Source organism: Numida meleagris, chromosome 6, assembly GCF_002078875.1.
Source record: "Numida meleagris isolate 19003 breed g44 Domestic line chromosome 6, NumMel1.0, whole genome shotgun sequence".
In the NCBI taxonomy this organism is placed as follows: domain Eukaryota; kingdom Metazoa; phylum Chordata; class Aves; order Galliformes; family Numididae; genus Numida; species Numida meleagris.
Genome location: NC_034414.1, coordinates 22,371,477 through 22,397,058, shown reverse-complemented (window position 1 = coordinate 22,397,058; position 25,582 = coordinate 22,371,477). Strand labels below are relative to the sequence as shown.

Here is a 25,582-nt window from a genome sequence, read left to right as displayed (position 1 = left end):
CGCGCATCAGCAGCGCTGCCGCATTGTTCCCGTCCAAGCCCCGCTCAGCCCTCGCTCGGCTGCTTTGCCCCGGCGATTACAGCGCGAGGTGCCGGGCTGCTGACCGCTGCCATTGCATTGTTCTCACTTCTGTGCAGCGTCCGCTGCCCGCAGCGGGCTCATAGCGCTGCGTCTTTGTTCTCGGTGTGTGGAATAACGTCACACCGGGATCCTGCCGCTGTTTCCTGGGCAGAAATAAGCAGCGATAAGGCTATCAGACGGGAGGAACGCTCTGACCCCTCATTTGAACGCGGTGAAACCACAGCAGCCAAGCCAACCCGGAAACGAGGGAAGGTTGAACGCTCCCTCAGCCTTCTGAGGAACAACATGCGAAGCTGTGACCTCCCAGCAGGTGAACGCGGGCCCCGTTGCACTCACCTCCTACATGGGCTTTGGGTACTGTGAGCAAGAAGGGGCCATGGGTCTCCGGTGTGCAGGTGCTGAGGCAGAGTGGAGAGGATGGGGTGGAAGCAGAGCGGGTGACTCACAATGCATGGGGCTTCTGTAGGTGGGGCCCCAGCACCCCTGTTTCTGCAGCCCTCTAAAGCAGTGACAGGCCACCCCCGGTACCCTGCAAATCATCTCATAAGCCTGGTTGTGCTCAGGCTCCTTTCTCTCACCAAAAGAGCTGTGAGGCCAGTTGTTAGCCTAAGATGAGGGTGTATTTTGCATCAGGATTGCCTGGGGCAGTATCTGGAAATTTAGTAGTCCTGGGGAATGGCTTCTCTACCTATTGGTAGCATTCCAGCATCACTTTTTAAGCAGTTACCTTGAATAAAACCACTGTTCTCAAATTGAAGTTTGAGGGAACCCTTCCCCTCCCTCTCTCTTTTAGTGGGTGTTGTCCATTTAAGCACCTGGTCAGACTTCCACCAGTTGCCTATTAAGCCTTTTAAATGCTCACCTATAAAGGTGCAAGGCTCTGGGAATAGGTGGAGTCTATCTGTCCACTGACTGAGTCTTTCTCAAGCATCTGACCCAAGTTTATGGGTTCTGAGCACACAGCTTGTTTCTGGTTCCTGCAAGTGTCCTACTTTGAGAAAGGAAGTCTGGGCTTGGGACATTTCCCCTGAGGATTAGTGCAAAGGCTGTTTTTTTTTCTAAAAGAAATTGGTTTTAAAATAAGAAGTGATTACAAGGTGCGGCATTAATGGATGGCTTATGCACCAGCAGCTCCCGTGCCCAAATGAATTTGTGTCAATGGCACTGAGAACAGGATATGCATTAGCAGGGACAGCATGGAGGTATGTATGCATCAGTGACTACATGTATAGCTGTTTATGCTTCAGTGCCATTCAGATATGAGCCAGTGAGTCTGTAGAAAAGCATTAGGTTTGTATCACTGAGTTTTCTGAGAAAAGGGGATAGGTTTTAAAAGAGCTTGCAGAGAGTTTGAGTTTTATTGGAAAGTCCAAAGTGAGTCTCTCTCTTCTGAGAGCTTGCAACAGGGAGTTGGAAACCATGCAGAAACAGATCTGTGAGGATGTTGCAGCTGAACCGTGCACAGATGGTAAGCTAAAAGCCCAAGTATAAACAGCATCTTCTACAACATACACAGTAGGCTGGGTTCTCAGCTAGCAATAAGCCAAAAGTGCCTGTAAGAAGACAGAGTGGAGAAGCCCACCATTACATGGCATGTAGTACTAAGGATTGAACGCCCTTTCAACCGCAGCCAGACACCAGCCCAGAGGTCACTCAGCTGAGCAGTCTGTTTTGGCCTTGGGTTATCTTCATTTCAAACCTCTCTCTGGCAGATGAATCCTCTCCTTTTTAGAAGGAATTAATCTCTTTACCCAGCCATGTCTATTTGCCTATTTTGCAGCTAGAAATGGGAGATCTTTGCACACCAGCCCAGGTCCCTGGGATGTAGCCTGTTGCAGGTTCTGATGCAGTTGTACAGGAGGTCCCTTCAGGCACAGGGCTGTCTCTGCTACACCTTTGTGGCCATTTGCAGCCTGCTCTACGTTGTGAGAAGCTGTAGAATCTTAGGTTTAGCTGGCATAGTATGCTGCCCAACTTGTGACACGTTCCAGAGCAGGGTACAAGCCCTGAGCTTGTGCCTTCACTGCTGTGGCAGTTGCTGAAACAGCTGTCTGTGTGCTATAAAGCAGTCTCAGACAAATACTTGTCATTAAGTCATTAATGCACTGTTTAGGGAGAGCACTGTTTAAGAGTGAGACATACGCAGATTCACAGTGTTTGTGTATTTATATTTCCTTTAGATAAGCCTTTGAATTGGCCTCACATTACTGTTAATCTCAGAGAGGAAGGATTTGTGTGCTGACAGGGCCAGAACGGTGAGAAGATGAGGAAATGCAGTGCCGAGTGCTCCAGTAAATTCCAGGTTAAACAAAATGTGACCTGGCAACCTACAGCCTGCAGTCAGTGTCTGTTTAACAACACAGCATAAAATATAGGGCTGGAATACAAAGTGCACTTTAAGAATACAGATTTTGTTAAGTCTAATGTTGGCAGAAGTGTTCTCATGGCACCCTCATGGAACCCTCTTCTTTTATTTGCCCAAAGCTGTGATTTTATCGGGGGAACAAGGATGGGGATTAATTGTATACAAAAATAATGGTGGGAGTGAACAGCAATAAAAGTGCGGTGGTTGCTGGGACTTGGGGAGGCAACTTTCACTCACATTACAGAAAAATATGTTTATCAAAAGGTATAATTTTAAAGTGGTCTGTTCTATTTCAGGGCTAATTATTTTTAACAATCCTGGTTTAAAACTTCAGAGAAAGCAATCCAGCTTTAGTGAATTGAAATAATTTTCCTGATGCCCAGTTGCCCTCACCTGGCTGAAGGGAGAAATGCAGGCAACTGAAAGATTCCGGCAGAAGGGAAACCTAGGCATAGAGTGATGAGAACACAGAACATCCCGAGCTGAAAAAGACCCGCACAGATCATGGAGCCCAACTCCTGGCTCCAGACAGGGCCACCCAAAATTCGAACGCATGAGGCATGGAAAAGGGAGTGAGACTGTTCCCCTGAGACACCGCAGAAGAGGGGAGCAGCTCCTCCTGTAGGTTGTTAGTTTGGGACTCTGCGCGGGACCTCACAACTGGCTGCTACAGAGTGACCGTACCCCCAAACTCAGCGTTTTGCAAGAGAACATCGCTGCCCCCTCAAGGGGAGATAGGAACACACAGGAATATGTCTTCAGAGCTTAAGCTTTTGTGATCCAATGAGTATCGGCAAATATAAGAGCATGTGCCCTCCTGAGATGGATATTTTTCTAACCTTGGGGATGGGGAACTTGCTGGAACAAGGTGTATTGTCAGGATTTTCAAAATTTCTCCTTTTTTTTTTAAAAAAAAAAAATCATTATACAAAAATCTCAAAAGGTCTTCCACAGAGTGTGAGCAGGTCATAGACATCTCTGGATTGAAAAGAGACCAGCACTGCTGTTATGTGGCAGAAAAGACAGAAAATGCCAGATGAATTCCAAAAAACGTGATGGTCATTAAGGAGTTCTTGCTGATGCTCCTGAGCTCTGTTCAGTACCTGGGTATGCCTGGGCTAACAGCAGCCAGGGTATGACCTTATGAACCTTGGTGGAGGTAGGAATTAACCTGATTTTACAATTCTCTTTGCACACTTTACAGTAATCTTTGGCAACCAGAGGTAGTTCCAAGGAAGTGGCATTCAGGCTCAGTCCCTTTAAAATTGTACAGATGTGAACAAACACCTGATTTGAAGTAAACATCTTGGGCTGAGAGGAATGAACATTACCCAGAAATGGGAAGAGGCTTCCCTGCTGTTGTGTTGGGAATGTGCAGGGACAGGTGCTGATGCTTAGGCAGTGTTAATTCCACACCCCGTGGCTCCAGAGACTGGTGAGAAGTTGTCTCTTTCAGTCCAGTTAACATAAACACTTGAGAAAAACTAGGGGAGGAGAACTCAATTCTAAGTCTGCCAAAGGAAATGAAAATATTCAGGAGCTGATATTGGCAGGCTGAATATTTTCTCAGAGAAATTGGTGCAACTCTGGTATGACTTACCTGAAGGAGCAAAGTGAGTGGATCAAGCAATCCTATGACACTAATACTTCTCATGCAAGCTCAGATCCATGAGGGTATTTAGAGGCTTAATTCCCTTCAATTTTATTTATGAAGGCATCCAAGTGCCCTGCTACATAGAGCCAATTTTAAATCTTGCATTGCATTCCCACTTTTACCTCCCTGCTTCTTCTCACCAGATACATCTTCCAGTGCCCACGTGGGCAGAGAGGTGCCAAAGTGCTTCCCTGGGTCACCACTGATGTGCATATAGCTGCAGCAAACCACACATAGAAACCAAATCCTTGAGATCTGCACATGACTTGCAACTGTCCATGTGTTTCTCTTCCACTTGGTGTCTCTCTTTAGTCTCAAATCTGGGGCTGGATCTCCAGTATTGCTCTCTTGGGGGATGACTATTTGTTATTTGCATTATAGAAGTACCCCAAAGTTTTGGTTCAGCAGCACAGCACCCCAGTGAGCAGCACAGAACCACAAAACATGAGACTATCTTTCCCTCTCTTCCAAGCTGTATAGCTTCTCTGTACTCTCTCCATCCATTTTAAATGTTTAAGAAATTAAAATACTTACTTTGCCTGTGCTGTTTTCTCTTGAAAATAACACATTTGTTGCCCAACTTAATCTAGTTCACATTATCCATAATTTGAGTCACACTCTCACCAGTGCTGGAGTTTGCAGGCACACAAGTAAAACGCAAAGCATTACTTCACTGAATTCTAAATAGCATTTTTTAAAGGGATGAATTCAAAATAACGTCAAACAAAAATGCAGTCTTTGTCCTTGGTGCAAACAAAGGAGACGGGGGAGAATTTAAGAGCACTGTACAATATTTCTAATTCTTCTGCGTATTCCAGTGGAAAATTCTGGGGAGGGAGGAGACGTGATTTAAGCCTTCATATACCAAAATCCAACAACTTTATGGCACATTAGACTGTCGTGACAGGGAAATCCAGAAGCTTGGCTTCCTTTTCAATTTGTACCAAGTGCAAGCCAGTTTTCAGTGATAAAAGCTACGCTGAAACTCCCTGCTTTGAAACACTTTAGGTATTTGCTGCCGCACATGGAAAACACTGCGGCTTGCAGCATATATGCCTTAATGTGTCTGATTCACTCCCACTTCTGGACCTTTTCAGTTTTGCCAGTTCCTCTGAGATTAAATCTCTGAGAGAAAGTGGTCCAGATCTAATGTGTTTGGCAGTCCCCTCAAATAAAAGCTCCTTTCTCCAAACCCACTTGGTGTCTTGCTTAATTCTGATCTGGAGACCTAGAGACTAGACTCTCAGCTAGTATAAACGAGTGAAGTATACCACATAACAGCAACTGAGGATCTGGAAAATTATATCTACCAATAACTTCTTACTTCATGTGGGTTCTACCCAAATAATTCACTAGCCCTCCTGTGGGAGAACAAAGCTCTGTATATTTCCTTTTACGAGCTGTTTTGCACATAAATGCTCTCTGCAGTCCCAGTACATCTCCTCCGAAACCAGTGAGAGCAAGTTTGCAAAATCTGCTTGTAGCTTATTTTTAAACCCTTCCAAAATCACGGAGGAATGTTCATCAGATTGCAGATCCTTGACGCAAAATAACTGCTGCATGTGCCAGCGTTTACTAAAAGCAGACGCTGTGATAACATTTCATCCTTTTACTGTGCCTGCGTGGGATGAGCGGGACATCCTGGACTTTCCAGGCTCTGGGGCGGTTGCATGAGGATGGACGTGCCATCTAGTGGCTGCTTGTCCCCATGGTGCTCCTAGCATGAAAGAGCAGTTTAGACTGTCTGGGCGGTGGAAAATTCAGCTTAGCAGATTCTTATCCAAAAAATCTCAAGTTGTCTGTTATTCCCATAGAGCAGCCAACTGGAAGATCGTTGCACCTGGCTGGATGGTGAGCGGGATTGGCCACAGCCGTTGTCTGCAATACTAGGCTGATGGAGGGTTTGTCCAGAGTCCCTTGCACTGACCCAGGAAAAGGGACTCCTGCCACTTCCCATGGGCAGAGATTTCTTCCTCTAGAAGTTTCTCTCCCTCCTCTGCTTGCAAGGCTTTTCCCTCCTCATTCCTCATTCCCTCGCTGCCCCTTTTTGTCCCCAGTGCAGGGGTGCTGTGGGAGTGGGAGCACTGCAGAAGAGGCTCTGGAGTGCCCCTGAACCACACTTTAGCTCCCCTCCTCTTGCCAAAAACTGACTGAGGCTGCTATGAAAGGGATGTTAGATGTGGGAAAGCAATTTGCAACCCTCAGGATCCTGCCTGCCACCAGCAGAGGTTCCCCAGCGAGAAGAAGGAGGCAGAGAGGCATACTCCACACAGTCTCGAGGCTCCCTCCACCAAGCCTGCACTGAGCGATCCCATACATCAGGCTGTATCAAATGCAACCGCAGAGGAGGCTTTCCCTTATCTTTCAGGACAATTACCAAGTTATACATCACTTGAGCAGTCTGGGAACTGTGGGAGATTGTGGTTTCTGGTAAAATGGGAAAATCTTTTCATGGTTAGTGCTGGCAATGAAATCTGTATCCCACCTTCATCTGGGCTGAGCCACGACGGGTGATCATTCTCTGAGAGATGAGCTTCCCTTGATGCCAAAGGGCAAGTAAATAAATAACTATGTGTGAATGTGCATTTCGAGGAAAAATCATGTTTTTTTCCCCTTCTCCTCCCGCCCCCCATTTTGCCTCAGAGAAGTTACGGGTTTTCTCAGGTCCTCAGAGAGGCTAAAAACTGTCCAAGATGTGCTTCAGGAAAGTGATCACTCAAAGTGAATCAGTTTTCAGGGTCTGCTCACCATCTGTGCGCCTTTAGGAGAATGTCACACTTTCGGCTGGCTTCATCCATCTCTCTAATTCCTTGGTTACAGTCAAAACAGTTTTAAAAGGGCTTGGTTCCCACAGTGGGAAAGTAATGGGACACTGCTTGCTAGCATCATTTCACCCAGGAGCAGCTGAAGCCTCATGGAAATCTTTGAAAGGCAAACTCTTCTTCTGAGTTAATTCTGCTGATGAAGCTACCATGCAGAGCATTTCTCTGCTCCCTTCTTCTTCTGTTATTGGTAAGGCAATTTGGTTGAGAAGGGGATCCTGCTTTCCTGAAAGGATGCGCTGTTTCTGGTGAAGTCACCAGCATCTGTGGCGTTGGTTCACCCACCCTCAACATTCTGGACTGATTTTCAGGCAGAAGGAGCCTGATACGATGACCATGACTTTCTGGTCTGGCATGTTTTGAATTATTATTCTGTCTCTGTTACATTTTTCAAGCCACCAACAGACCGTTTAGCAATAAAGAAATAATTGTCTCCACAGCAGCTAAGAGGATGCCAGCAAAGATGCTGTGCGGCTGAGTCATCTTCATGTTGCAATAGTGCTGCCCAGCTAGCCATCCTACAAGGTTTAACAGGCCCAGACTTTTCAGCTGGGATAATTCATCTCTTGCAGTCTCTTTCAATAAGCTTCAGTAACTATAAGGGTGAAAAAAAGTTTCCCTTTCATTGCAGAAGACAACTGATGGTCTCACCACCTAAGGTGTTGACTGTCACAGTATGCATCTTCATTAAATGTGGCAAGCAGTGAGGAGGCTTGGGAAAAAAAAAAAAAAAGTTCTTTCATTGTCGGAGAGCTCAGAAAGATCTCCTAGCACCAAGTTATTTCTTGCAGACAGCCCAAACTGTTGGCCAATATCTGGATTTCTGGTGCAGCTGACTGCCACGAGAAGAGGCCGCATTGCTGGAAACCTTTGCATATCTTTGGAGGTCAGCATGCTGGTCTTGGGCACCGAGAGGTATTAAGGCAGTTTTGCATGAGATACCATGAGATATGGACTCATCCATCCCACATCTCATCCATCTAGTGGATGAAATTAGAGATACAGAGAAAAGGAGAGTAGTCTGCTGTGAGTAAATGTATTATACTTCTCTGAAGTGCTCCAGAAAGCTTGGGAGGACAAAAGGCTGATGGCTTCTGTGGTCTGCTCTGGAGGAATAAAAATGAGTGCTGCTCTCCTAGCTTGCTTGGTTTGTGTCTTATGGATCTGTCAGGGTAGAGAAGGTCTTGGAAACAGATACCCTTTAAGTTTTTAGGTTCTGCTGTCAGTCAACAGAAAACCAGAAACAGGAAAACTCAAAATAGGTAGAAGAGATTCAAAAAATCTCTGGAAGTAAAGGTAAGACTTTTGGTCACTTATAAGATTTGGACAAGGGAAGCACGTGGGGGGCATGACAGCTGTTTGATGTCCAGGAGCTGCTTTTCTCTGAACATACAGTGATTAAGAGCTACTGTTACCCAAGACTTCATTCCTGGCTACTTTTTCACAGCCAGCACAATGTAAGAAGTGGAGATTGCAGTACTGCCTGCTGGCCCATTATTGTCAGAGCACAAGCTCTGGAATCTGAGCTTTATGCAAACTGTGGGCACGTTACCACAAGCTGCACCAAATACTTCTCCCATGCATCAACCTGATGCCACTGAGTGTAGAGAACTGGCTGTGTCCAGACTGGTGCAACATAGAAAGCATTGGTCTGCATGAATCCAGGCTGGGCTGTTACTGTGAGTAATGGGAATTGTGGTTAGCAAGTCAAACAAGTTTCAGGGGAATCTCTGGGATGGAATACACTGAAAGGATTTCAAAGTGCTAAAATGCTTCAGAAATCAAGGAGTCCAACATCAAGAAGAGCTGGAAAAAGGCAGATCCCAGAGACAAAACAGGAAATGCAAAGCAAATGAGGAAGGAAGAGGACAAACGAGACATAGTACTGCCCACTGCTGATAGCTAAACTTTTTTTAGCGTGCTATCTTAAGATAGAAACAATGAGGAAGAAGAAAGAGAGTGAAGTAAAATGAAATATGCCAACTGAGAGCTCAGAAAGACATCTTGCAAATACATATCCTCGGTAAGTGTCTGATTGTTTTAGGCATTCTTAGCTTCACTAAGATCACTTCTTAACTTTGTTAGCTTCACTAAGTCTATACCTTAGATTGATTGTACACATATAATCTCTTAGACATAAATTGTTGACCAAGTCTGGGACTAGGAGTGGAGGACTAGGAGGCCATGTATATATATTAATTGAAACTGTTCCTTAAGGACCATTGGTGAAGTCTTTTTAATAAATACGGGAGCACAAACTTTGATGTCAACCCAACTTAGGTTCTGGGAAGCGAAGTGCGCAACTCAGACAGCATAGAGTTAAGATTACCAGTGTAAGTGGCACAAAACGCTGTGTGCCAAACTGCCAAATCTGATTTCTGGCTCCCAGACGAGAAAAGTATTTCAGCCACTTGCTCTGCCATTGCAAATTACCATGAAAAATATTTCAGGACTCCATGTTTTAAACAGATGACCTTGGTGCCCTGTCCTTTGGTTCAAACATTGATCCCAACCCCTGTAGAAAAAGGAAGGCTGCACTGCAGGTACTCCAAGAAGCTCCTCCCCTCCCTGAATCAAAAACTACTAATGTACCACAATAGCCCATTTCTGCTGAAGCAGGGCGTGAGTTTTTGAAGTTATAGCAGATTTGGAAAACAACAAATGCCTCTCACTCAGAACTGCTTATGCTGCACATGCTAAACTTTTACAGTTCCACCCCTAAAGACGTGAAATCGCATCAGTAACACTCTAATTGAAAGAACTTCCCCTAAAAAAGTGGAGGAAGCAACGGAAGCAGTATGACTATTTGTTGTCCAGCTTAGCTGCGTTTTAAGAAATTTGACAGTGATATTATGAATGGGAAAAGGAACTTTTATCTTCAGACCGAGTAGTTAAGAAAATTGAGAAAATATGTCTGGGGCAGTCTGTGCAAGCTAGAGGATCTTTTAGAGTCAAAGCAACCTGTGATGGACAAATTACCACCTATTGATGCTGTGCTTATGATTCTAACTAAACCTAGTACTCTATTTATCGAATAGTAGTGGTGTTAAACCTAAAAATTAAGGCTTAATTAATATATTCATCTTTTAAATGGGGTAACATGTTCGGAATCCCCCAAGACAATTCTCTATTTTTCTTTTACAGCACCCTACAAGATGGCAAATAGAAATGCTGTATCCATGCTGTTATCCCAGTCCCTAATAATGCTACTACTTTTGGCTTGTGGTCAGAAAACCTCAAAATAGGTAAGCTCTCATGCCTCTGTTCAAAACATAGAGAGTATAAGAATAAATTCTAATAACAAAGACTTGAATGTCTCAAACAAGATCATGCACTGATATGAAGCATACTTAAACATACACGTTAATTTAACTGATGGTACCAGTGTAGCTGGTTGTCCCACTTGCAATGGCTGAAGCAAATCTGAGTGAGCTGTAGTGTAGACGGAAAGAGAGAGAAAGAGGGAGAGAGATTCTAGCACTGAAGAGGAAGAAACAAAGCTACTATTTACATGTGGTTTGGAAGGTCATTATCTACAAACATTTTGGAAGGAAGACACAATGAACTTGGGAAAAATGCAAAGGAAAACAAAGACACTTCATTCTGTAGGAAAGGGATGTGGCATAACATAGAAGGGAAAGATTCTAAGTAGCTCAGAGGACGGAGAATGAATGGGAAACTTTGAGGGTTATTCTTTTTTATTTTTTCATTCTGAACAGATTTGGAGACATGGAAGAGAGTAGGTCCAGTGGACTGCAATGAGGAAATTGTATTTCTCCAGGACAGAAAAATCAGAGGTGCTAGATAAATACAGAGCTAAGAAATAACATTAAAAGGAGGGCAAAGTGTTATCCAGGATCTTTGTGGGAAAAGTCTGTAATGCAACCAATTTGAAAGGGAATTCCAATCAATTTTACATATAACCTCATCAGTAACAAAGCTACAGCTTTTGTCTTAATGATACACAATTCTTTGGAAGATAAGATATACCCAATAAATTCACTAGGATTAAATCATAAGAGAACTATATCCATTAAAGCATAGTGTGAACATAATGAAATGGGAACAAATGGAAAACTGTTGATGTGATTGCAAGTGTTGTATGAGAAAAACAAGTATTTATTTGTGAGAGAAAAACCATCAATGCCCAGGACATTTGTCTTGACACTGAATGAAATCTACTATTTTTAAATGCATCCTAATAAAATCCCTGAAACTGTACTTGTGTGTATTTGAAAAGAACATGTTTGTATGAGAACCCTTTGGGACTTTATATGTGTAGATAAAGTTACTGATGATACAAACTTGAATACATGAATAAAAGTTTGAACTGTAATAAAATGATGGGGCGCAGCTTTAATTATTCAGCTTCAGTTACATAATATCAATTATTACAATATAATTATATATTGAGTATTTGGTGCCTACCCCTGCTCCATCCCATTGAAATGAATCTCACATTAGTGAGGAAGGTACTACTCCATGATGACCTATGCCAACTGCTAGAACAGCTCTGAAACAATGGACAAAAACTCTAAAGCACTGTTCACTATGATACAGAAGAGATACACCACATCCCAGAAAGAGTGAAAAAGGATGGAGAACACCACTGATGGGAAACTCATCTTGAACGGTCACCAACAGCAATGGGAGTTTTTAATTCCACACTTCGTCCAGTTTTGATCTGGTAACCCTAGTGCTGATGTGTTTGTTATTTATAGACAATGAACAACAGTACTTATAACAACCTTGATAAAAACAGTTTAAGGACCACAAATCTGTCTCACACTGGGGGGACTGAGAGAACAGATAGCAGACACCTGGTTCAACAGCTGAGGGCCAGTTGAGAATGGACCTAAAAACAAAGTATGACAATGAGTCAGTCTTCTTACCCATGAACAATGAGCAGCCCAAGAGCCCTCTGAGCTTTGCTGCAAAGAAGTAGGCTGCACAACAGGATCTGCCCTTGAGAAGGGATATGTCTCAAGGTTATGCCTGCATAGATATCCCTTGCACCTTGACCTCAAGACATCTTGCCAATACAGATCCTTGGTAAGTAATGAATTATTTCAGGCTTTCTTAACTTTGCTAAGATCATATCTTAGATGTGACTGCAAGCATTGTTAGCTTTGCTGAGATTCAATCTTAGACTGATTGTACACTTACAATCTCTTGGACAGAAACCATTCTCCATGTCTGGGACTAGAAGTGGATCCAGCTGTACCTCAACTCCTTACTTCCTTGATTCAAGGAATTTAGAAAGTAAGGGGGTCCACTCTAAACTTCATGACTTAACACGACGGCCTCCTTTGTGTGTGTGTTTAAACCTACCCTCTATCCAATAGATAACCAAGTGTATCTAGCTATCTCAAATCTTGTTAAATTTCTGTTAAATCACTACACTATATCAATAAATATATTCTTGCTTCTCTCTTATGAATGATTTATATAGTGTAGTTGTTTCCATTTGTGATACAGTGACTGGGGCCACTCCCAGTGGCCTCGGGACAGCCTGCTTCATCCTGGCAGTGCAGAGCTCCAAGTGGACATTTACAGCACGGGATTTATGGCTTGGCTCTTCATAGCGGCAAGCTGCTAAATACGCAGGGTATGGTACAAATTGGTTGGAGAAGAGGCACAGAGCCAGAGCTCCACAAGCAACATGCAGGAGGTCTTGCTGACTTACAATGTGTGTTGCACAATGATGGCTGCTACCATAAACGCGGAGACATGTGTTGCTCCAGTAGATGCAGCATCATGTAAATATTAATGCTGGGCTTCTTAAAATGGCATTCATAAGCACAGCATTGTTTCCTCTGCAAAATAAGCCATCTCTCTTCTCCATTACCAGAAGAAATGAGTACATCGCTCTTCTGCTATTTCACTTTATCATGGTGAGCACTAAAACAAAACAAAGAGGGAGTGAGCAGCTGGCTGTTAAAGAGCTAAAACGTGGTTTTGCCCTTCCAGCATTCAAGCAATCTGGATGCCACATCCTCACCTGGATGCTGAAGGACACTCTGGACTCTGGCTGAAGGGGAGCCACTTCTGATGAGTTGGCAAAAGGCTATCCCCACATGGGCGCAAACCTAGGAGACATAGCAGGGCTTTTGCAGGTGCTTCTAGGCCACCCAACTCCTCATTTCAACACGTGCTGAATGTCTACGGTGACGGAGGGGATAGCTTTTTGCTTCTGGTTGGAATCCTGTTGAGAGCTGAGTGTTACCAGAAGTTGTCATTGGTGATGAATGTTGCCTGTGTGAGAGGAGCTTTAGACTCAGCAATGCAGAGCCCATCACCATGTCTGCTTGTACAGCCACGCTGAATCTTGCAGGCAGACTCAGTGGAGAACGTAGCACTGAAATTCAGGGCAAAGCCTGTTGACACAGTGTCTTTTGTTGAGATAAGGAGAAGCTGAGCCCTTTCACCACTTCTTAAGCAATTGTTTTATATGTCTTTGCCTTGATCTTCTTCAGGAAGAAGGGAAGCTGGGGGCCCTGGTGGCTGCAGGACAAATTTTTGTCAGGAAGTACAGCTCCCTGTGGGTCTCAGGCAAATCCTGGCCCCAGTTTGCTGGAGGGCAGACCCACACTAGGGCATATCTATCTGTCTTGGCCATATTAGTAATTCCTGGAATGCAGGGACATCCCTGTTCCTGTCCATCAGGACCTCTCAGGAAAGCTCTTCAGAAAGGCCTCTGCTTCTGGCTGGAGGGCCACAGCAAAATGCAGAACACAGCAGTGTTTCTGGGCCCCATTGTGGTCTTCTTCCTAGGCATAGGCCCCACTGTTCCCCTGCATGCAGTATGGCAGCCAGGAGCGTGGCTGCAAAACATCAAAGTTAATTAGCATCCAAAAGCCAATAAATCAATCAATGCATTCCCAGCCCCCTTAGAAAATCTCATTATTGGGAACCAACCCAGGAAGGGACTCCCAGGAAGAACTACAGAGGAAGAGATTCTCCAAAGCTATTATTTTTAAGGTTGTACCACTTGGAGAATAATTATAACCAGCAAAACGATGTTCACATCTCACATTAATATAGAGTAATGACTGCATGCCTGTAGACAGCTAACCACAGAACTGAGAAGAGACTGTCAACTCTTCTGTCCTGCCATAATACAAAGCATCTTGGAAATGCTAACAGCTGCTGCACGCCAGCCTCTTGTCATCCCTCCTTCTTAAAGACACAGACTGAGCAGAACAAGGGACTCTTCAGCTTCCCAGTATCACTTGTATGGGAGATGTCATCATTGATGAATTTGCTTTGCTGGCTAAACAGTAAATTAATATTTTATGATTTTCAGGGGAGCAGAATTTTAAGATATTTCAGACACTATAAATGATTTTTTCAGAAAAAAAAGAAACTGCTTCTAGTTTTTGGAAATATATGAAATTTTGGAAAGGAGTATAACCTTGAAAGGCATCCCTACTCAAGGGGCCATCCTGTTGTGCAGCTAGGTACCACAAAGGAGAACTCTAAGGGCTCTTGCACTACTTGCTATTTGTGGGATAAGTTTATTGACTCACTGCTTGTTTTTAGGTGCATACTCATTTGGCCCTCAGCTGTAGAACCAGGTGTCTGCTATTAATTCTTTCAGTTAATTCCTCTTAATGAGGGATGGTGCTACCAGTTCTGTTGTTCATTGAGTACCTGAGCAAGGTCTTGTGTGCTAAGGCCAGGCCAAAGGATGAAACTGTGGGGAAGTGGGGTGAGTGCGCAGGTTCCTGCAGGGCAATCTTTCAGTGGTGGTTTGGTCTGCTTATGCATCAGCAGCAAGTTTCTCGTTTGGGGTTTTGGAAGGTTCCCTTTCGTTCTGCCTCTTGCCTATTGTACTCTTAAGGAAATCAAGAAGATTAAGTAAGTGCCTTTATGGCTATTGGTGCTAATTAACTAAATAACAAAATTTCAAAAAAAGAACTGACCAGAGCCAAGTACTGGAGAAGTTGAGGGGTGTTGTTGGGAGAGATCTTGGCAAAGTGTATGAAGTCAGCAGAGCCTGTGAGGATTTCTGGGAGATTGTAGTACCTACATTGTGGTTTTAATAGATTGGAGGAAGTCTAGCTGCCAAACTATATTGACTGCATGAGTGTGGGGATTTGCAAAAGATATTCTGCAAAAAAAGCCAATCAGAAATGACAGGCATAGTAAAAATGAATTCAACCTCAGCCAGGAGTGTTACAGGGGAGCCAGATAGGGAGGAAATTCTTCTAAGATTATCTGGAAACATGAAATTGTCCTTTCTTCCTCAGGATACTGCTTGCTGACTGGTCACCTGCTCTACCTCCTGGTAAGTAGGAGCTGAGACATCCTCATGTGCCCCTTGTGATCTAGGAACCTGAGCCATAGCTGGAGAGAAGGCCAGCCAGCATGGGAGTGTTCCACTTGGCAGCCATTGGGGACATTCTCTGGATCATCACTAGGGATTAACAGTGGAGACATTCATGCTGCACTGGGGGGAGACAACTTCTGCACTTCGCTTCAGTCCCTCTGCACCTTCCAAACAGCCCAGTCTTGTCTCTTGCCCAGAGCTGTCACCACCAGCATGGGGAGGGGCAGCTTGCTCCTGTCCCACTCTACTGGCCTTCCCTGAGAGACTGAGGGTAGAGAACTGAGAGTGGAAGAGTGGCCTGAGAAATTGTACTCTCACCCCCCTGTTACTGGCAGGCCACTCCCAGGATCTGTCAGCAGCTGACATATTTAGGATAATCTTTACAGTTCTGCTGTCTGGTCTAGGGCTGAGAAGCAAAACAGAATGTGTCATCAGCTGCCAGCAGAAGCCTCACCTTTGCTGGGGTTGGTGGCAGCGATGCAGGGACATTGGCCCTAACTCATAGGACAGAGAAGCCAGTTGCTTTGCAGAATGGGTTTCTGGGTGTCCTATGCATTCATGGTGCAAAGCATAGGCAGTTATTCTCATTTATCTTCCAGAAATCTCAGAAAGCCTGGAAACTTCCCCAACACCATCTCACTCCAGCTGAGAACTGAGGAATTCTGCCGCAAGATCCATCAGAAACCCGCTTGAGCTTTCCAAGCCTGCTGCTCCCTTGGGGAGGGGGAAGCAGGGAGGGAGGCTTGCGTTGATTAATATTAGAAGAAACTCCCCTGAAAGAATGATAGATCATGGCTTGGTGACTGCAGAATCTTTTCTTGTTTCTTTCTTTGATGGGAGGAGGGGGAACTGGAAACAAAAGGCCTAGGAAGGGGGGAATGAAGGGAGGGGTGTGTTTTGAAATCTGCTTCCTTTTGGCCACGCTTGAACTTCCAAGAGCCTGGCTTTGACTGACATCCCTAGGAAATGGGAGAGAATACTCCATGCTGAGCCGGCGCTCTGCCCAGCAGAGGAAGGAGGAGGCATCTGGCTCTAAGGAGCTGAAATAGATCCCTTCAGCGCCTCTGTCATTCAGCATCGCAGAGGTGAGCTTGGGTTTACTGTGGGAGCATCCTGCTCCTCCAGGCTTAGAGGGGCTCCTCGCCCTGCCTGGGTCAGAGCACCTGGGCTTTGCATCTGCACTCTGCTCTCACAACTTGGTTGGAGCAGACAGGACATACGCTGATGGCTAATGAGAAGGGAATGGAGCAGCCTTTGCAAAACCTGGCTCTGCCCTTCCCTGTGGTGCTGTCTGCTGGTTCAGGAGAGGGCACAGACAACCATGACTGACCCCTGAAGCATTTCAGAGACGTTTGCTTTGGGGGCCTGGGGAGGAAATGTGTTAATAAGGGTATCATGCGTGCCATGCAGCTGCCCCCCTGCCTGTAGCCCCAGGGAACTGAGCTCTGCGGACATATGTGGGGCATATGCCAGAACAGAGTGTCAGAGAGAAGAAAAAAAAAAAAAAAAAAACAGCCCTGAAAAGAGAGATCTGCTGCTTGTGTTGCATAGAGCTGGGACGGGGAGGTTAGAGGGAGGGAAGCAGGGGAGATAATTAAGCTTTAGCATTATCAAGAGCTTGAAAACTACCATTAAGACTACAGAGGCATTTTCTGGACAATCCAGAGGGGTTCTCAGAACAGCCCCGGGGAACACTGTGCTTCTGGCTGTCTCCAAAGAAGCTGTGGGGATGCCTCCTGGGCAGGCACTGACAGAAAACCCACAGGGTATTTGTCAATGGGTTTGCAAGTTTAAAAATGCCTTCTTGCCTTCTGAAGACCCTCACGTCCTCTATCCAGGACTGCATTACTGACCTCAGGTTTGCCCTTGTGGGTAAATCAAACACTGATTGCTGTTCTCCATTAATAATGTTAATCTCCTATTGGATCTCCTGTGTTGGATTCCAGCTAGGCTCAAGTGCTGTTGCAATACCTCAGAGCTTCTAAAGGGCTCTTGCCTTTGGTCTTCAGATTTCCATGTCTGAGCCCAGGATTTCTCAGCAGAGGACTCCTGAGATTCTTCCCAGCATAAATGAAAGCTTTTTGGTGAATGCTGAAAGGTTGGTTGTGGTTTTTTTTTTTTTTTGCATTTCCTTTTCTAACTAGCTGTTTTTTGGCTGATAGGAGGAAGAGAGAGGTCTTTCATTTACTGATGATTTCACATTCCATTAGTTCCCACTTATCAGTGGGATATAGGAGGTCAGAGAATTGATTTACCTACCCATACAGTTGTTGATGTGCCCATTTCTGCTGGTACCTACTTTAAAAGTTCTCACATGTAACTGTATAGTCCACTAAACCATTAGTGCAGAACATGGACAAACCCTTCTAAGACAAAGTTACAGATCAGTTTGCACACAGTTAGGTGTGCATAGTGTTCTCAGAGGGGAAGGAAGAGGTATATGACCATCATGCAGAGTGTGGACACGTATGCTTCTCTTGTTCTGCCTGCAGCAGTGGCTACGTCACTTGAATGGAGGAACCTCATAATGATAGACAACTGCTGCCGCTGGCCTCTCACCAGGCTGTGCTGCTTATGCCCAGAAACTCCACAGCAGCCTACCACCAAGCTGGGCCTTGTTATCTTTGACTCGCCCTCTAACCACACCCATCCCCCAGTGCTGCCTAGCCTGGGGAGCACCAACCAGGGAGACTTCCCCTCACACAGGAGATTGGAGGGTACAACGCTTGCCGGCTGCATGTGCTGCTCCTCTCCCCATGGGACTGGCCCATCTGCCGGCTTCAGCTGAGCGAGCTGTGTCCCACTACCCTGCTCCAGTTTCACACGGTACCGGTGATGGATGGCAGGCTGGGGAAGCCCGTGAAGCTTCATCTCGCCGTGCCTCAGCCCTGCTGCCACGCTGAAACCCTGCCCTCACTGTTGAGAGACGGTAAGCTTGTGCACGTCTGGATGAGGACTCAACAATGATAGATAATGCCAATAAGCCCCAGAGCTGCCACAGGGAGGGGAGGGTGATTTATCCTCAGCCGGACGGCGAGGCTGAGCGGAAATCCTACGGGAGCTGTGGGGCACACATCAAAACCGCGTGTCACAGCGCCCGCCACACCCGGGGCGCCAGTTCAAAGCCATCACGTGCTGTGGCTGGAGACTGGAGGTGATGCCAAGCTAATGAGCAAATGAAGCAATAAATAACCCGTACGGTCATTACGTACTCCCCCTCTTCAGCTTGGGCCTGCTCTGGCCGTGGTGAGCAAGCACTTCTCGCACCCCATTACTCATGCTGAGCCCCTCGGCCGGAGCCCAGAGCAACTCAGCAAACCATCCATCTTGGCCAAGCACAGCCCTTTCAAGTTTCCCTGCAGCAGCCGCTCTGTTTATTGTTAAGATGAGCACACAGTTTACATGGACTGTTCTTATTTATCCTTGACTTCTACCTTTTAGGTCATTTCTTTGCACGTCCGACGCTTTTCAATTCTGTCTCTACCAAATTTGTATTTATGTCCTGGGCTTTGCTGTCTGAAGCTCCAGGGAGGCCAGCAATGGAAAGGTGAGGTGAGCTCCTGACAGAGGCCTTTTCTAGGCAGACCTGGAGACCCTCACGCAAATTGCTCCTCAGAATGGAGATTTAGGAAGCTGCTGATTGGGAGGGCTTGTGGGGCTGCATTGGAAGGAGTGCAGGGGTAAGTGCTGGCTGCTGGACCTGGTGTGCCTTCCTGCTGGGGCTGGACATGCAGTGCACAGGAAGGTGGTGGATGGGAGGTGACTGGGGACGAGGCAATGGCGTTTGCTCTGCATGTTGGTGAGGATCTGGGAAGAGAATGGGTCTGGGTATGGTCTTTCATAATTATGTCATTTAAGGTCAAGAGGAAATCAGGTCAAGGATTTAAGATCAAGGATTGTTGTCTTCTTAGGGCTGGCCAGGAAAATACCTCGGTTTGCTGCTGCTTCCTACTCGTGCTCTCTGAATTTTCTTTCTGGCGTTATTACCAATCTCATCACTTACGTTCACCCTTGCCTCTTTTTACCTCAGCTCTTTGACCCATGGAACAGCTGAAGGACATTTGCATCTCATTTGTGAAAGGGTTATGTGCCAGCAGAACACCTCCCATGGTGGTACCAAAGCAATGCAATGTCTTCACAGAACCAGGAGTGTTCTCTCAGTCTGCAGGTGTGTTGGTTCCGAGCCAGCCTTTCACAAAAATTGGCAGTGCCAAACTCTACTCCGAATTATGACCACACAGCCTGGGGTGACCTGCTTGAGCTGCACAGATCTTTGTCTGCTGCTAGGTGGAGAAGGATCACTGGGACTGCAGCAGCAGGAGAGGTTGTATCTTTAGAGAGGCTTCACCAGTCTGCAGTTATCAGGTAAATCTGAGTAGCAGCTGTGTCTTTCTGCCCTTCCCCTGGCAATCAGAAAGGGTTAAAAAGCCTTGTGATATAGGTCAGAGTTCACACTGAATCTACACCCATCATATATATATGTATATATATCAGGTTTTGGAGGAGAGGTTACACATGTCACTGGCCATAACTCAGACTTTTATTATAATCGTGACCATATGGTTAATGGGACTTAATAAACCACCGTTGACCTGGACTCTGTGCGCACAAATCTCTTGCTCTTTCTTTTTTAACTCTCTTGTTTGGACACACTATGCCAAGCAGCTGCAATTTAGAGACTCGAAAGCACCAGTTCCAGTGGCCAGCAACTAGTTAATTTAGAAAGAATAAAACCTCAAGAAGGCCATGTTGCAGCACAGCCCATGGGGGACTGGAGCCAGCCCTCCCAGAGCAGCTGCTCTGTGCATCCCATGAACATGAGCCTGAGAAGGGACCAGGGAGGGAACATCAGCAGGACCCTGCCCCAGCACCAAGGCCCTGGGTAAGCGCCAGTGAAAGTCAGGGAATTAAATCCATGCTTCTCACAGTGCAAGTGAGGGGAGCGTTTAACCAAGCATTTCAAAAAATGCTTTGGTGTTTTGGCAGGCACAAAGCTTTTGATTTAATGGAAATTAGAATTAGGATAAAAGCTATTAAATCCTATCTGAAGTATTCTCCTGGGGACCTGGTACAAGATTCATCCAGGCCATGTATTCTCCAACTCTTTAATCTAGTCTTAAAATTACTTAAATGATGGGCACATGACCCCTGCCTATGAAGGACATCTATTTTTGGCCAGACCCATGCTACCATTTCCCCCGCTTTTAACAGTGCTGCTCTGTCACCTGTACCTGGCCAACCAGAGACATAATGCAAACCCTCAGCAGGCACAGCTGGATGTCTGCTCACTGGTATGCCAATGTTGCTGACAGTGCTTTACGAGATCTCCCCATCCCAGAATTTCCTTTATCTCAGTTTCCTTACATTGCTCCCAGGAATGCTGCTGCCAGCAGGTGGGGGCCCAGGAGGAGAAGCTCCTCAGCTTTCCCAGTGATTCAAACACATGTGCCTAGGAGGAATGAGAGATCTTGGAACCATAGGTACTGAGGCATGTGGCTGACATGTAGGGCTGAGGTACGGTAGAGGTTTTGGTTCATTCCTTTGATCTTGAGTTGATACTTAATGTTTTTATTATTTGATTGGTGTTTTTGTGATTACGTACACCTGCCAATAATGATATCCAGGCCCATGTGTAGGTGGGGTGCTGCTGAAATTAAACTCTCTTCCTCCCTTAAAATGACTGTGTAAACACCAATTCTGGCTTCTTGTGTCATGTTTAGAAATGAGGGCTCCTGGCACTGTATTACCCTTTCTGAGCTGCACATAACAGACCTGGGGGGAGGCTGTGCTGTTCTGTTCTGCTTTTTTTTCTTTCTCTTTTTTTTAGTTTTTCTTTTTTTTCTTTCTTTTTTCCTTCCTTTCTTTTAATTGCCTTTTTTTCTTTTTTTTTTAATAAAAAGCATTTTGCATGCTGTTTGGAGAACATCACATCTTCACTATGTTGTACACTCCGGACTGTGTTTCTTCTGTCCACAAATGGTTCACATGGCTTCATTTAGGACCTGATCCAAGTGCTGGTGGTCACAGCTGGAGACTTCATGCTGTCTTTGATGGATTTTGGAACAATCTGAGTAGATTTTAGTACATCTTCAATCATGTTGGTAGGTATCAACTCTACTCTTCCCAGAGTTTTGTCTATCCTGAAATTAGAGGGATTTTTCCTAACCACTGGCAGTCTTGGTGCTTGAATATCTAGAGGAAGCATCAGAGAAAAGTGGGCAGACTGACTGCATCATGACTCAGAAATGAGTCTCATTGAACAAGAGCCAGCACTATGCCCAGGTGGCCAAGAAGGCCAACAGCATCCTAGCTTGTATCAGAAACAGTGCAGGCAGTGGGTACAGGAAGGTGATCATCCCTCTGTACTTGGTTCTGGTGAGGCTGCACTTCAAGTACTGTGCTCAGTTTTGGGCCCCTCACTTCAAGAAAGACAATGAGGCCCTAAAGCATGTTCCAAAAAGGGCAGCAAAGCTTGTGAGGGATACGGAGCACAAATCTTGTGGGGAGCGGCTGAGAGAGCTGGGATTGTTCACTCCGGAGAAGAGGAGGCTCAGGGGAGACAGCTCAGGGGAGAGCAATAAGTGCTCTCTACAACTGCCTGAAAGGAGGTTGTGATGCAGTGGGGGTCAGCCTCTTCTCCCAGGTAACAATGACAGGAAGAGAGGTGATGGCTTTAAATTGTGCCAGGGGAGGTTCAGGTTGGATATTAGGAAAAAATTATTCACAGAAAGAGAGGTGAGGTATTGGAACAGTCTTCTCAGGAGGGTGATGGAGTTACCATTTCCAGTGGTTTTCAAGAAGTGTGTAGATGTGGCACTGAGAGATACGGCTAGTGGCATGGTGGGGATGAATTGGGGTTGGACTAGATGATTTTAGTGGTCTTTTCCAACATTAATGATTATATGACTCTGGGAATTGTAAATGGTTATGTCAAAATGTAAAAGCCAAAGTTCTGTGTGAAGGCTTGGCCTCCAAGATGTGAATTATGAGTGGTGAAACCTTCCATGTCATTGAAGAATCTGACACCTGAGATGAGCCATCTTGCACACTTTATCGGCAGTTCCATCCCACCTTTCACACAAGGTACCCTTCCCATCCTTCTCCAATGGGAATTGCCCATTTCCTGGTGCATTGGTCCAGCTCCTCTCTCTTGCTTGAAAATCCATCCAAGCAGAGTGCAGCAGCACACACAGGACTGGTGCAGAGTCTCAAGACACAGCCATGCAGTTCTATGCTGAGCAGCCTCCAGCGTTCTCCAGGTCTCTGCCCCGTGCAGGGGAGCAGGAAGGCTCTGCGCACCCTGCAGAAGGAACGTGCCCAGAGGAGCAGGAGGCATGTGTTCCTTACTCCAAAAACGCTGGTAGTGTTTACGAAGTCAGACACGTCAGCACAGTTATAGTCAGTAAAGTGAGTGTAAAACTGGCCTTGTTACTTCCCAGATCTGAGGGATACGAATCAAATGTGCACAGATGGTCGGCCACTTTCCATAATGAAACACGTCTTTATTGTCCCGAGGAAGCTGCATTTCACAACCTAAGCATTGGGGCTTGCTTCTTTTTTTATATATTTTATTTTCTCTGCAAACTGTGGGCAGTTTTGCCCCTTTCCTTAAATCAAAAATTGCGGACGATAAAGACGTGTTTCATTACTGAGAGCTGGCCAAGCATCTGTGTGCAATGGACTTCAATTTCTTCTCGAGGTTGCTGGCACAAACATTCCCAGCCTAAGCCAGAGAGGAAACTGGAGCAAATGCAGGGATCTGAGTAGTCCCAAGCTTGGGGAGCTCTCGGGCTCTGTGGCTGATTCTTTCTGGTCCACGCTCAGCTGCCACATCCCAAACTTTGAAGGATGTGGGGAAGTACAGACATGAACTGGCATTGCCAGGTGTGAAATATTTGGGTGCCTGCACTGGTTCCCAGAAGAAGCACAACCTCACAGGAAGCAGATGCTGTTCTTTGAGGTTGACTAAATTGGCCAAAGTTGCCTTGAATGACCTGCCTAGAAAACGTATGATGTTAGTGAATCCCAGGAGTTTGATCATTCCTACCCTCAGTGGCGAGATTGCAGCCCCTGCTGCTGCCTGCATGTTTGGATTCATGCCTCTGAAAGGGCTCTTGAGTGCTAGTGTGGGAACATCTTCCCAGAAGCTGATCCTGAGCTCCTTTTCACTGCTGAGGATGTGATGTGATGTTTGGTCTCCACCCCTTGGGTAGCTCTAGAATCCTCCTAGGATCTTCCCTGCCCAGTAGAAACAGCACTGCCATTCTGATTTATGTTCCTGACAGAATACTTAACAAATATGCTACTTTAAAGCATTACTGTATTCACCTTGGGAGGAATCCATTCAGAGACACGGTACAAAGCATATGGCTGCAATGACAGCTCTGGGACCAGGATGTATTTGTCTCTGGTGCAGTGGGGTTATGCCTGCAAACATATATTTTGTGAAAAGTAGCTGGCTTTGATGACGCTTAAACAGCCAGTTCTCTTTTCAGGAAAGAACACAAAGACTAAGAAATAAAAACAGAAAACAAGAAAGGGAGAGGGTCCCAAGAAGAAGACAAGTCATGGTCTTCTTCTTCTTGGTCAAAAGCATGGGGCTTTTGACCAGGCACAAGAATAATTGGACACGTTATTTTAAAAGCTTCCCTATCTGCATAATCTGCTGCCTGCCTGCTGGTGGGTTCCCAAACACAACAAACGACATGTCGGGGAGGAAAGCATAGTGGGATTCTTGAGAGCCATGGCTCTGATTCTGGCTTTGCTGTCTGTTAACTCACTGTGGGAGCCAGTGCTGAAGTGGGATACGTGCTTTCTCTTCGCACTGCAGCACAGATGGGCTTGGCAAGGCTGCATGGATTCATGTCTGTGGCTGTGGCCACACTGCATCTCATACCAAGGCCAGTCCCTGGGGCTGCAGCCTTAGCATGGCTGAGGTCCTCCTTGCTCATACCGCGAGTGTTAGTCCTGGTTTTTGTGGTTGTGGTTTCAAAACCTGCCCTGCCCCAGTTCAGAGAGCCAGCCAGCCCCCATGCCAGTTCCAGACCCACTCTTCCTGTACTAGGGAAGGGGGATGAGATTTTCCCACACAGTGTGGCAGCAGCGTGACAGAACTTCTGCATGAGAGCTGTGCCTTTCAGGATTATCAAAATACAACTTTTGATGATAAATTAAAGTATACAGGTGCTTAACCTACATAATTAAAAACAAAGGTAATTGACTCACTAAAAGAATGTATGTATTGAACACTCTAACTGTGCTGTTGAAGCGTACTCTGCTAAATATAGTAAATGCCTATAAAATACAGAACACGCCTGTTTAACACTTAAATAACTTACCTTGTCTACTCTTTTAAGTCCATCTATAGCTTCTTCTGTCCTTGCCTAAGCACCTGGCTGCAAAGGGGCTTGACCATGACGGACGTTCTGGGATTTCCTCCTTCCAGCATGTTTGGAGCAAAAGAAAACTCAAAGAATTCACTGTCATGTGAATAGGTTTGTTTAAATCCCTGTCACGGTTTTATGATTTTCAGTTATTGGTATTCCGCATCATTCCCTCTGACTGGAAGATGGTAGCAGGGGAGCAAAGTACCCTGGGGAATGTAGTAGTCCTTCTCTTCTGAGAGCCAGGTACATGCACTACATGATGTTATGATGCGGAATCCCAAATGATTTCTGGTGATAGATTTGAAGAGCAGCTGGTGCTTTGGCTGGGTGTGGTGCAGAGCTGAATCTTTGCTGCGGATGTCCTTTGGAGGAGCCTGTCTCTATCCCATGACTACAGGGAGAGCAGGCTAGCACCTGGGTAGGCAGGTGGCTGGAGTCACCCATGGCTTTGCACAGCTAGTGTATAAGGTTCTGCTGTTGATATTTTTCTGCCAGTGTGACTTGGGAAGCAACACTGAAGACAAGAGCGGTACGTCTACATGATGGTCCTTGAATGGGAGTATAGACTCCACAGGAGACAAAGTTAAATATTCCGAAGAGACAGCTCCTAGGCTGGAACTCTGAGGCAACTCTAACCTTCAGCTAGAGCCAGGAAAACCGCCTTTCTCTCACTACAAACAAGTCGTTATGCACTTCCCTTTTTCAAAATACATATAGCAGTAGATAAGACAGAGAACCAAATAGGTCCCAAAGGTATTTAGTGTTTTCACATCACCTTCAATGAAAGAAAAGACATTTCTGGTGAGGGCAGCATGCCTTTTCTTTTTTTAGCTTGCAAACCTTGGCTAGATATAATTGCATGAAATCTTCTTTCATTGTACTCCTTGTGTTTGCAAGATCAAAGCCCCTCAGAATGTAAAAGGAATCTCTACAATAATACCA

General features: G+C 45.6%; 1 protein-coding gene and 1 long non-coding RNA gene across 6 annotated transcripts in view; one reads left to right on the top strand and one right to left on the bottom strand.

Annotated features, from left to right (window-relative positions):
- The window catches only part of CD82 (CD82 molecule), a 34,780-nt gene extending 34,257 nt beyond the window's left edge, over window positions 1-523 (bottom strand). Inside the window, exon 1 of the mRNA XM_021403271.1 lies at window positions 418-523. The gene's annotated coding sequence lies outside the window, so the exon portion shown is untranslated. The remainder of the gene's footprint in view (window positions 1-417) is intronic.
- LOC110401793 lies at window positions 227-25,582 on the top strand. Of its 5 annotated transcripts, XR_002440608.1 has the most exons (10): window positions 549-8,945; window positions 10,067-10,167; window positions 11,483-11,974; window positions 12,103-14,202; window positions 15,175-15,212; window positions 15,854-17,352; window positions 17,747-18,183; window positions 18,696-19,619; window positions 20,630-20,768; window positions 21,155-25,582. It is a non-coding gene; the product is annotated as an uncharacterized LOC110401793 (long non-coding RNA). The 5 variants fall into 5 exon arrangements; XR_002440610.1 differs by lacking the exons at window positions 11,483-11,974; window positions 12,103-14,202; XR_002440609.1 differs by lacking the exons at window positions 11,483-11,974; window positions 12,103-14,202; window positions 15,175-15,212; ... (3 more) ...; window positions 20,630-20,768; window positions 21,155-25,582 and adding exons at window positions 227-391; window positions 10,642-11,264 and having other exon boundaries at window positions 1,213-8,945.